This window comes from Pinus tabuliformis, chromosome 9 (genome assembly GCF_031772625.1).
Source record: "Pinus tabuliformis cultivar Carrire ecotype Pingquan chromosome 9, CPIR1, whole genome shotgun sequence".
Classification (NCBI taxonomy): domain Eukaryota; kingdom Viridiplantae; phylum Streptophyta; class Pinopsida; order Pinales; family Pinaceae; genus Pinus; species Pinus tabuliformis.
Window position 1 is genome coordinate 1616199153 of NC_142307.1, and position 12735 is coordinate 1616211887.

General features: G+C 30.8%; 2 non-coding genes and 1 pseudogene across 2 annotated transcripts; all 3 read left to right on the plus strand.

Annotated features, from left to right (window-relative positions):
* Nucleotides 1–6604: 6604 nt before the first annotated feature.
* TRNAL-CAA (transfer RNA leucine (anticodon CAA)) lies at nt 6605–6688 on the plus strand. Its single transcript has one exon. It is a non-coding gene; the product is annotated as a tRNA-Leu (tRNA).
* A 240-nt stretch (nt 6689–6928) lies between these two features.
* On the plus strand, nt 6929–7000 carry TRNAP-UGG (transfer RNA proline (anticodon UGG)). Its single transcript has one exon. It is a non-coding gene; the product is annotated as a tRNA-Pro (tRNA).
* A 3490-nt stretch (nt 7001–10490) lies between these two features.
* LOC149154963 (respiratory burst oxidase homolog protein F-like) lies at nt 10491–11319 on the plus strand (annotated as a pseudogene).
* The last annotated feature ends 1416 nt before the right edge of the window (nt 11320–12735 follow it).

Genomic DNA, 12735 nt, shown 5'->3' on the forward strand with positions numbered 1-12735 from the left:
GTACATTTTATATTTATATGTGTTTTAATTTGAATATTAATTAAAACATATGAAGCTCTTTTATATATATATATATATCACAAGCAATATTATATTACACTTACACATCTCGTCTATATTAAACTTTAAAACATCTCTTAAACAATTAATTATTTAATTACTTTTAAAATATATCTCAAATTAATTTTTAGAAATAAATAATTTGATTAGAAATATTATTAGTCAATTAATGATTATTTGTTTAATTTGATTTTGGTTAATTTATGTTTTGTGGTTCCTTTGCTTTTAAACGAGTCACTTAATCTTATTCAAATGTATGTAATTGTTAGACATTAATAGATTATCATTAAAATCTTATACCTACATTTTGGAAGGAATAAAAGAATATAATACTCATTTGATGGACATAGAATAATATTCTAATTTAATTTAATTATTATGTAAGCTTTTCACCGATTTTGATAAAACAAATGGTCATTTATGAAAAAAAGATAAATATACACACTTCAAAGAAAAAAGAACCATATGTAATACATAATATTCCATTCATCAATGCAATGTATAAAAACCATTTGATAAGATAATATTGACTAAGTCTTATAATGTTTCAAACTTCTTATTGATGATGGCTTTATTATAGTGGAATAATCAATGAAACAAGTGACCTGAAAAATCTAGAAACTTTTGAATCTTATAAGTGTTGAGACAATCTTTCAAATGCTTTGTAAAAGTTTACAAAATAACAATAAACTTTAATTCCATTTGCTTTGGCCTCCTTAATGATAAAGGCTATGGCTAAGATTTTGTTACTAGTGTCATGATTGCTTTTGAAATTTGTTTGTGCTATATCTCTTAATCTTGATTGCTTTTGAAATTTGTTTGTTCTTTAGCTCTTAATCTTTTAAGATACACAAATTTAACATCGGAATAAATATATTCACCAAGGCCATTGTGCTCTATTTTAGATACATGATAGTTTGCAAGGTCATTTTTATGTCTAATTTTATAAATAATTGAGAGATAGTTGTGTATCTCCAACTTTATAGATATGGTAGATGATGCCGGAAATTCAACAAGGTGCAAATATATGGGCAACAATAAAGTGAGCTAGGTTTAACATTTATGATATAAATACAAAAACTTTATCACGAAGAATTTGGTTTATAGATTATCTATATCTTGAGCTTTGTTGGAATTTAATTTAAAGATAATAAGAATGATGAAATGGTTAGAGAAGAGTGGGAGTGTACATGTATATGATAATAAATAATAAAATATGTCATATTTTGATGGTTTGAAATAGTTTTCAAGTATTTTAAATTTTTCTACAGTAACTTTAATTCAACATATAATTATTATTAAATTAGTTGAATTCCGGCATATAATTATTATTAAATTAGTTGAATTATGTTATTCTTTGAGTCAAAGAATAATTTTTAATATGCTCTTTCATATTACCATATAAATTTTAAGATACTTTATTTATTCATTGATTTGTTGGTTTATACTTTTATGTTTGTTGATTTAAATTTACATTTAATAAATATTTTCACTAATTTCTAATTTAAATTAAATTAATAAATTATAATTATCATTTAAATTAATAAATTATATTTATCATTTAAATTTTTATTATAGGTTGGTTTATAATTTTATGTTAATGGATTTAAATTTAATTTTAATAAATATTTTTACTAATTTCAAATTTAAATCGAATTAATAAATTATATTTATTATTTAAAATTTTATTATATTAATAATTTATATATTTTTGAATTTAAGTTTTTGTGATTTATAATGAATTACTAAAAGTTTTTTGGTAAAAATTATATAAGAGAAATTTTTGGCTGAGGCACTTCAAATCAACAAGTGTGGTTCATCATCAGGACAAGCTGAAGAGACATACCATGGCAAAGGTTTTAAATAGAGAGCAATATAGAGACCAGAATTTAAGTAACCGCTATATTTGAACAAGAATATTTAAATTATGATATTAATTTATTAATATATTAAGAACAAATATTATTATGTAACGACTATGTTAATGACTAGTTATTGAAAAATAATATTTAAATTATGATATTAATTTATTAAAAACAAATATTAATAAATAACGACTAGTTTTTGAAAAACAATATTTAAATTAATTTATTGAAATCAAATATTATTAAAAAATACTATTACTAGGAAAAAAGACCGAAATGAAACTCCAAACGAAGAAGGAAGTCAAAAAAAAGAAGCCAAGACCCAAATCAAGAGAAGATATTTTAATAGATAAAAATAATTAATGGAAATAAAGTAAACTAAAATAAAAATAATTATTGGAGAATAAATAAAATAAACAAAAATATACACAAGTCAAAAGAAATATATATAAATAAGTAAAGAATATATATATATATATATATATATATATATATTCAAAGAAAATTAATCAATAAATAAGACACGGTTAACAATAAAATACGGGGTTGAGGTCCATTAAACAAATAACAAAAATACTAAAAGGAGTTAAGAACAATTAGATGATAAAATACTTAAGAAACCACGAAGGATCAAGAATATAAACTCTAATGAAGAATAAACCAACAACAAATACTATAAAAAATACACCAGTATCTACATAAATAAATAAACAAACAAAATAAATCCCAAAAAGAAACCTAAAAAACTAGGAGGACAAGATAGGGACCCAACTTCTACTAATAATCCAACCATCGTCTCTATTCAAATTATTAGGTATTTTTTTGATTTCTAGGGCCTCCCTTAATTTACGATGATGGAAATGACTAACCCTAGCAATGACTTGGGCCTCCTCAATGCATATGTGATGCTTAGATTTATCTGCATGCTCTGCCAGAGCAGTGCCATGTTTGATGTCAGTGACATGCTCATGAATCCTTTGATTAATTGAGCGACCAATCTCACCAATGTAGGGAGTCCCACAAGAGCATGGAATAATGTAAACACCCTTCATATTCTTCGGTTCCATTGGGTCTTTTACAGATCTAAGGGAGCTTCGATGGTATTTAAAGGCCTAGAGGTTGAAGCCACCTTATGCTTCCTTAGGATCCTCACAATCTTGTTAGTGGTCCCTTTGATAAAAGGAAGATGAACACCAGAAAATTGATCCTTGGTATCTTTCTTAGCACTAGGACCTTTTTCAGCTCTGAGGAAAGCCTTAGTACATTGGTGTCTACTATACCCATTATTAAAGAAAAAACTTAGGAGATGTGTTTTATCTTCATTGATATGGTTATCATCAGAAACTCTTAAAGCTCCAGTCACTAAGGTGTTAAGATCACCAAGCTTTTGAGATAGGAAATTATGAGAATTAGCATGAAGATATTGTTCCGCATGAGTTTTCTTATGAAATACCTGATGAGAAAAAGAGCTATCATCATTCCTTGAGAGGAGGACGTCAAGGAAGGGTTGCCTACCATTACTTTCAAATTCCATGGTGAACTTTATGGAACTAGATTGATTGTTAAGATGGAGGAAAAACAGTTCCAATTCTTCCTTACCATGGGACCAGATGACACAAGTGTCATCCACAAACCTCTTTCACATTTTACGCCAAAGACAAGAAGAAGCTAAGGCATTTGATTCAAAATTCTCCATGAATAGATTAGCTACCACAGGGGAAAGGGGGAACCCATGGCGACATCGCAAGTTTGCTCATAGAATTCCCCATCAAATTAAACGAAAGTAGAAGTAAGACAAATACCAACTAAATTAGCCATATCAGGATCCATAATGCGCTTGGTGACTTCAATGGCCTCGTTGATAGGGATATTAGTGTAGAGCGAGACCACATCGAAGCTCACAAGGTTTTCATCCAGATCAAGCTTGAAACTCTTTAACTCATTGAAAAACGATGCAAAGTCCTTGACAAAGGATTCTGTATGGCCAACAAGGGGCTTAAGCTTCTAGGCTAAATATTTAGCAAGAAGATAAGTTGGCTCTCCTATTGTGTTGATAAAGGGTCTCAGATGAGCCCCTTCCTTATGAATCTTTGGCAGGACATAAATTTTGAGGGTAAGAGGGCAACTTTCTATAAGCTTATGACTAAATGAGGTGACCGAGCTACTAGCCTTTATATAAAGAGCCACACTTTTGGAAATAATCTTCAAGGGATTCTTGTTGAGTTTCATGTAGGTCTCGCTATTATAGAGGCGGTCCAACATCTTTCGACGGTAATCATCTTTATCAAGAATAACCACAACACCACCTTTTTCGGCTTTGAGAACAACACTATTCTTATTATTGTTTAACGATTTGAGAGCGTCAAACTCAGGTTTGCTAATGTTGTTCTTGGGGGGCTTTGCCTTTCGAAGGACAACCTCACAGTCTTGATGAATGATATCTTTAGTGACATTCAGTAAATCTCTAATACCATATTTAATGCTATAGATGATATTGTCGACCAAGATTTTTCTAGGAGCCAGAGAAAAATTTAAACCTTTCTCCAAAAGACTAAAGACAGGGGGATCAAAAGAAAAGCTAGAGAGGTTGACAACCCTATTACTAGAAGAGGAAAGAAAATTGGAACAAACATTATTATCCAAACCTAGAGCCTTAGTACCAATCCTAATATTATTACAATTATCAAAATTGAAAAAATCATCATCATCATCATCATCATCATCAATACATAAAGTATTATTTCTATTCCTAATATTATTATTCCTATATGAATTGAAAATACAATGACTATTATTATTAAACTAATTAATATTATTATTATACAAATAATAATAATAATAATTACTATTCAATTGAATATTATAAAAATTATTATTAATAGAGCCACTTTTAATATTTTTGAAACCAACCAAAACCAAAAGAATTAACAAATAACGAACCGGGGGAATCTAACCTGGTGAATTTGCAGAGTTATTACAGCGAAAACACAAGAACATTCCAACTTCACCCTCATGGTGGAAGGGTGAGAAACACTGTCAACCCAAGATCAGACAGCATAGATTTGATTAGAATTAATTCTCCTCTTGGAAAGACCACAAAAGTAACTAGAATCATTAGGCCGCGAGGTTGATTTCTCTGAGAACTTACTGAACTTCTTGGACTGCTTTACTTTCCAGATTTCTTCCAGACGAATAGATTTCAGTGCCATGCACGCCTCGATCCTTGACCAAAGGGGAGCAGAGATCTCATTTGAAAGTTCCAAATGTAGAGACAACAAATCACGAGAAATAAAACCCAAAAACTTTCTCACCCTGCCAATCTCCAAAAGAACCAACGCGATGATAGCATTAAGAAGAATACGAAGGTAACTAGAATTATTAAGAGTGTGCTTAATGTGAGTGAACGGAGGAACAAGCTCTACATCATTTTAAAAAACGAGATTTGTCTTCAACTTGAAAACTCAAAGACCGTTCAAAATGATGAACTTTAATAGCAGTGACCCTTCCGAAAAAATGAACTTTAATAACAGTGATCCTTCCCTTCCGAAAAAATGAACTTTAATAACAGTGATCCTTCCGTATAAAGTAGTAATTTCTAACCCAAAAAAATAAATTTTTTAATTTATATATTTTTAATTTCATCCATTTATATGTATACATAAATTAAAATATTATTTCTTTCAATATTAAATATTAAAAATATAATTAATTAAAAAAATAAATAAATATAAATGATAATTTATTAATATTACTAGTGCACATTCTTACACTAACGTATATAAAAATATTTATAAAACATAAACAAATCTTAAACAATTTAATAAAATATATACTTCAAAATCCTAATTTTCTTACAATTATGTATATAAAAATATTTATAAACCATAAACAAATCTTAAACAAGTTTAATAAAATATATATTGGCCGATCATAATTTCTTAAACTAAACCTTTCATAATAGGTAGAGTAGTTTTATATTAAAATACATTTAGGATTAAGTATTATTATTCATATATATTTTAAATAAAAATAAATAAATAAAAAGTAGTTAAACTATAAAAATAAATAAATAAAAAGTAGTTAGTTTAATTGGTAGTGGTTGTGAATAATCCAATTATCAATTCTTTTAGTAAAAATATAAATAAAATAAATTAGAATAAATATATAGTTTTTTAGTATTCTATAAAATTTCTTTTGTTTGGGTAAAAGCTCCTTAAAAAATAGGTTAATGAATTAAGATTGACCTTTGGTAAAAGTGAAACCCTATCCCTTTATTGACCATTAACAATAATTCCAAATAACATAATTTTCTTTAAATAACAATAATAAATAACAACTAATAATAACTATCCCTACTACTAATTTAACAATTAAATTATAATAAAAAAAACGGAATTTTTTTTTTCAAAAAATACAAGCATAAAATATTATTTTCCCTCTCATCACACTTCTCAATGAAGTTGCTTTGAAAATTTCGCATCGCTGCCATCTTTAACCAAAATGAAGAAGTAAATAAGTTATTGTATGTTCGTGAACCTATTTATAATGCTTTATTTACTGAAATAAAATAATTTGATATTATTCTGCTTACATATCCGAAGAAGCTGTTGAGATGGCCAAGTGGATTCTGATAAGGAAAGAGTTATTAATTTGTCTCGAAGATATCAATAACATCAATCGTCAGGATGGCCGAGTGGTCTAAGGCGCCAGACTCAAGTTCTGGTCTTCGAAAGAGGGCGTGGGTTCAAATCCCACTTCTGACAATCACTTTTTAATTTTATTATTTAATATGTTCTTAATTTTACTAGGGTAATTTGCGGTTTCTGATTTCGTCATTATTTAATAAATTTTTATTTTTACTAGGGTATAATTTTGGGCGTCTGGTCATTTGGTCTAGTGGTAAAGTTCTTAATTTTACTGGGGTATAATTTGCGGCATCTGTTTTCGTCATTATTTAAAAAGTAATTTTCCTAAGTTATATTTTGTAGGCTATGCTTTCATCTGGGCATTTGGTCTAGTGGTATGATTCTCGCTTTGGGTGCGAGAGGTCCCGAGTTCGATTCTCGGAATGCCCCTCTTTCTGTATGTTCCAAATGTGGGTCAACCTCACCTGACCTTTCGGTAATTTAAACCTCTATACATTTATCTTTTGATTTTCAATTCCTCAGTTTCTAACTCTCGTTCTGGTAACTTAACCATCTATATATTTGTCTTTTGATTTTCCTTGAACGTTAGATCGTTAGGTGCCGAGTTCGATTCCCGGAATGCACCATCACGCATGCAATAAATAAAAATAAAATGTTAATTTTTCTTTTTTATTTATTTAACAAATAAAAATAAAGTGTGTGTTTAGAGAAAACCATCACGCATGCAACATAAAATTATTTTATTTAACAAATAAAAATAAAATATGTGTTTAGAAAAAACCATCAGGCATGTACCAACTCCCTTTAACATGCACATATATTCATTGCCCTTTACAATACCATCAAATGATAACTCTAATTTCTAATAATAATAGTTTTAGTTTGGTGCCTTTTAACAATTTTTTTTTTCACTTTAGGAGTAGTAGTTACTTTTATGTATTATTATAATATTAATTAATTAATTATAATATTAATGATGAATATATTAGAGGTTGATTTCCTTGTGAAAATTACTTAACCATTTTTTGCTTGATGATGTAAGAAATACATGTAAACAAAATATATTTTTCCAGATTTTGATATTTGTGTGAGTGTAAATATAAAAAAAAAAAATAATTTCAAAGAATAATATAATTTTTGATTCATATATAGTTATTGTCTTACTTCTAATTAAAAAATCAGTTTAAACAACACAAATTAAGATTTCATCGCAATTTTTTTCATTGGATTCCAATCATAAATTTGCCAAAAATCCCAAAAAACTCATATATAGACAACCCCAAAAAAAAAGAGAAGTGAAAGATTGAAAATTGGGATATATTAACTATGTAATTGAACACACACACACATATATATATTACACAAAATGAGTAATTTAGTTTTAAATTTGTGTCTAGTCGCAAAAAGATACACTAGGGTTACATCTTCGATATTTAGACCTAACTAAAATTTAAAGAGAGAACACCGACCCATTACATAAAAGGACCTAAAAAACTAAAAATGGACCTAGTTACATCATAACTACAAGATTACAAAAGGGACAAAAATTCACATGTAGTGATAGTAGCTAGATTTAATCCTTGACAATTGTTGGCCTATTGAGATCTATGTCCTGCTTGCTTGAATCTTCCTAGTGTTGGTCGGGACCTTTGGGAGCATATTGCTTAAATTGAGGTCCATGATAATGTTCTTGAATGTGTCCCCTTCATTTGTCAAAGGAGAGAACTGAAGCTGAAGTCTCACTAACTTGTCCATGAGATCCACTTGGGCATGGTACACTTTGCAAAATTTGACTTAGAGATCATAATCTTCCCTGTGAAGAGCTTCATGGGATATGGAAAATATAATTCCTATTTGTCTTTGATGTGCTCATCAATTCTAGAATGAGTATGTTCCTATTAGTTAGGAATTTGTTAAGGTCTAGTTGGTTGAGAGATTCTCTCCAACTAGTTAGGCCGATAGGCCTTCCTTTGAAAGAGACTTTCATCGTCCTTTTCATTCTAAGGTTGACACCTGGCATTTTTTTTCAACAACAGCCAAATTGACATCTTGGTATTTTGCATCTTGCAGTTTCGCATTTGTTAATGCCACTGTGTGCGCTGTTAATACGTGTGTGCCCAACCTGCGTGTGGTGCGGTGAACGTGTGCCCAGGCTGCGTGCATGCTCCTCTCTGGACGATCTCCAGGATTAGTACCTAAGGAATCGAACCCCACTCTAGCATGATTGAGACTGAAAATTTGTGGAAGGTGAGGGAGTTGTGGCGCGCCTGGGGCGATGAGACAAATCGACGACGAGAAGAACTATTCCACCTCATTGACATGTGTTTAACTGTATTCATCATGGTCTTCAGTTACGGGTGGACGGAATGGTGGGCATTTTAGTTATGGGCAGAGAGTTTGAAAACAAAATCTACTAGGCTTTTCTTTGCGATTCTTCTTCTTCTGCTCGGGGTCTCTTTGGTGAAATTGTCTGCGTAGGAGGAGGGCTGAGGGCAGGGCTCGGATCGGTTTGGCAAGAGTTATCTCAGGGTTTTTCTTTTTCTTTTCTGTGTCTTTAGACTCGGGCTTGGAAAATGGCGTCATAAGACAGCTCAAAAATGCAAGAGGAAGGGAGTGGGAGACAAGTGTTGGAAGGGCCCATTCACTACTAGAACAACTGCCTTTGTTCTTGCAACCACCTGGTTTAGAAGAAGTTCAGTGAAACTTTCTCGACAATGATAAACTGACCGAATTCAATGCTTCCTGGTATTCACATCATGCATTTGTCGTGATTTACCTGCTTCTCATTTTCATTCCATTCACCTTTTCTTCGTGCAAGATTGGAGGGAGAAAACCATAAGGACATTTCAACTTGTTTTCTGTTAATTCTAAACTACATGTCTAACTTCGAAGTAAAACGCCTCGAAATTTATTCCCTAAAAGATTGAAAGTAAGAAATGAATATCTAATTTCGTTCTAAAATGCTTGAGAATTTAGCTTAAATGAAAAGAAACATAGACAATTTGCTTCAGAATTTGATGATGTTTATCCTCTCAAAAAATTCAGGGCTTAATTTTTGACGTGATTTGAACGTGCAGATTTGGATGTATATTGCTGTTCAGGTGCTTTTATATTGCGGCGAGCGCACACTGAGAGCATTCAGAGCAGGGAATTATACTGTCAATATTGTCAAGGTCATGTAATTTCTACTTCAGATATGCAATTTTATTGTATTATCTGTATCTTGAAATCCTTTGCAAGCGCAATCAACATATCTGCTTTATTTATTTTGAGGGTGGTAGTTTATCGCAGAAACGTCCTGGCTTTGCATATGTCAAAACCTGCAGGCTTCAAGTACAAGAGTGGAATGTATTTATTTCTCCAGTGCCCCAAGATCTCGCCTTTCGAATGGTAATTTTAGAACATACATTAGAATTTATCAATTGATAAGATCTTTTAGTGTTTCTTCCACGATTCTTACATTTTTTTTTATTTTTATTTTTATTTATTTATTATTTATTATTTATTATTTTTATTTTTATTTTTATTTTTTTCTGAACTTTCTACATGCAAGAATCCATTCTCGATCACCTCTGCTCTTGATGATGAACACATTAGCGTGCATATCAGAACAGTTGGAGACTGGACACAGGAGATGAAAAGAGTTTTCTCGCAGGTGATTACTAATTTATTTCCTTTAGCTTTAAGATGAAGTTTCTTTGTCGGCCGTAAGTTCTAATCACAGATCTTTGTAGACAATGGAGGCCCCTACAGCTGGAAAAAGCAGACTTTTGAGAGTGGAGCGTGAAGTTTCTTTGTCGGCTGTAAGTTCTAATCACAGATCTTTGAAAGACAATGGAGGGAAAAAGCAGACTTCTGAGAGTGGAGCGTGAAGTTTCTTTGTCGGCTGTAAGTTCTAATCACATATCTTTGAAAGACAATGGAGGTTCCGACACAAAATTACAAGAAATATGATGTGCTGTTGTTGATAGGGCTCGAAATTGGCGCTACTCCCTTCATAAGCATTCTCAAAGACATGTTAAATCACATGAAAATCGCAGATTCTGCTTCCAAAAGGAAAAGGAAGGACTGGGGTCTGACGAACACTTATTTCTACTGGGTCACAAGGGAGCAAGGCTCCTTCGACTGGTTCAAGGGGGTCATGAACGAAATAGCAGAGATGGACGACAGGGTTATATAAACGAATACCAAATTTTGCCGAATTGAAAAATATAAACGAATGTTGGATGTTTGTGAATCCAGGCTGCTATTGAAATGCACAACTATCTGACGAGCGTTTATGAATAAGGCGATGTCAGGTTGGCTTTAATTACAATGGTGCAAGCTCTGAATCATGCCAAGGCTGGAGTCGATATTCTCTCAGGAACCAGGGTACATATATATATTTTTTCCATTATCGCTGTAGTATTACATTACCTGGGGGCTGTAGGAAGCCATTGTTTGAAACACCCGCTGGTCTGCAGGTCAAGACTCACTTTGCCAGTCCAAATTGGAAATAGGTTTTCTCAAAAGTTGCTTCTGCTAATAAAGACAAAGACGCCAGAATTGGTAAGTCAAGCTTTCAAAATTTCTGACAAACGTAGGGAATTATGGCTCCTTTGAGAATCACCTACTTATATTAACGTTGGTTGAATGCAAGGGTTTTCTGTTGCGGGCCTCTAATTTTGGCCAAGGAGCTGAGAGCCATCGCCAAAGATTACAACCACAAAATGAACACTAAATTCGAGTTCCATAAAGAAAATTTCTAACACATGCAAGCTGTTTACATTATTTCAACTTACAGGGCTATTATATTCTAATTTTTAGTAAAAGAAAGGTAAGATTTGATTTCATAGGCAACCATTTGATCGCTGAACGTGAAAGAAAGCACACAACATGCCTTCCTGTCTTTTTCATCAAGATAGCAAGACAAACTGTGATATAAGTTTGGCTGAGTAGACTCTAGAATTAGAGACCTGTCCTTATTTCCACCGTTAGCCATTTTCTGTAACAAGAAATAATAGATATGCATTGTAGATAGATGGAAATGGTATTGCAAAATATAATGCTCATACAATTTGCACTGTATAAGCAAGGGAAGATTCCATCTGATCTGAAATGTTTCCGGGTCCTCGTATTTGCAGTCAAAAGGTCTCGAAAATGATATAAAACCATAATTTAAATTATATTTTATTATTATTATTATTAAATAGGAAATAATAAATATTAAAATTGACAATCATTTTAATATTTTATTATTATTATTACTTTATTTGTATTAATATGTTTTTAAAAGTAAGTTTCTATCATTTATGATTTATAAAAAGTTTTTTTTTGAGAAATTATATAGACATTTTTTAGGTTAATTGGTTTCGAACCACTAATTGTGGTTCATAATCATTTATGTGATTTATTTAAAACTTTTTTATGATATTTTTTTAATTAAATATTATTTCAATTTTTAATTTTTAAATTTGATTGATTTTAGCTTATAATTTACTTTATCTCTATTAATATTTATATTCAACTTTTAATCTTTCAACTCCATGCACATCTCAAGTAGTCTTTAACTTTTAGTTTTTCAATCTTTTCATCACCTCATCAATCTTCAACTTAATTTTGATTCTTCATTTTTATGTACATGTTTGTTTGGCTTCCTCCTATGTTATATTTTTCATGCCAATTTGTGTATACAATATTTTTTTAGCATTAATCTACACACTTTCATTTTCTCATTATCTTTTTATGCACTCGATCTATAAATCACCTAATTTTTATACACATAATTTATTGACCTTATCCAAATATTTGTTGCATTTTTTCCTCTAAGCAAAATTGCATGCTATAACTATTTGCTTCTATGCATATAAATGTTATGGCACCCACACTATTCCTTCCTATCTTATCTTTGCACTTTGGTTCTCACCTTGTATAATCTCCTTATATAACATGATTTCTATGCTTATAACGAAACTTGTCATGGATTCTCCTATGCCAACTTCGTCTTATATGGAAAACTTGGTTTGTCCTTACACTAATTCTACATCCTCATTCCTACTCTTTCCTCTTCATTATTTCTACATCATCATTCCTACTCTTTCCTCTTCATTATTTCTTATACAACATCTCAAGTACCTTTGTGTTGATTTCAATGGTTTTAGCCTTCCTTTTTATCAAACATTACT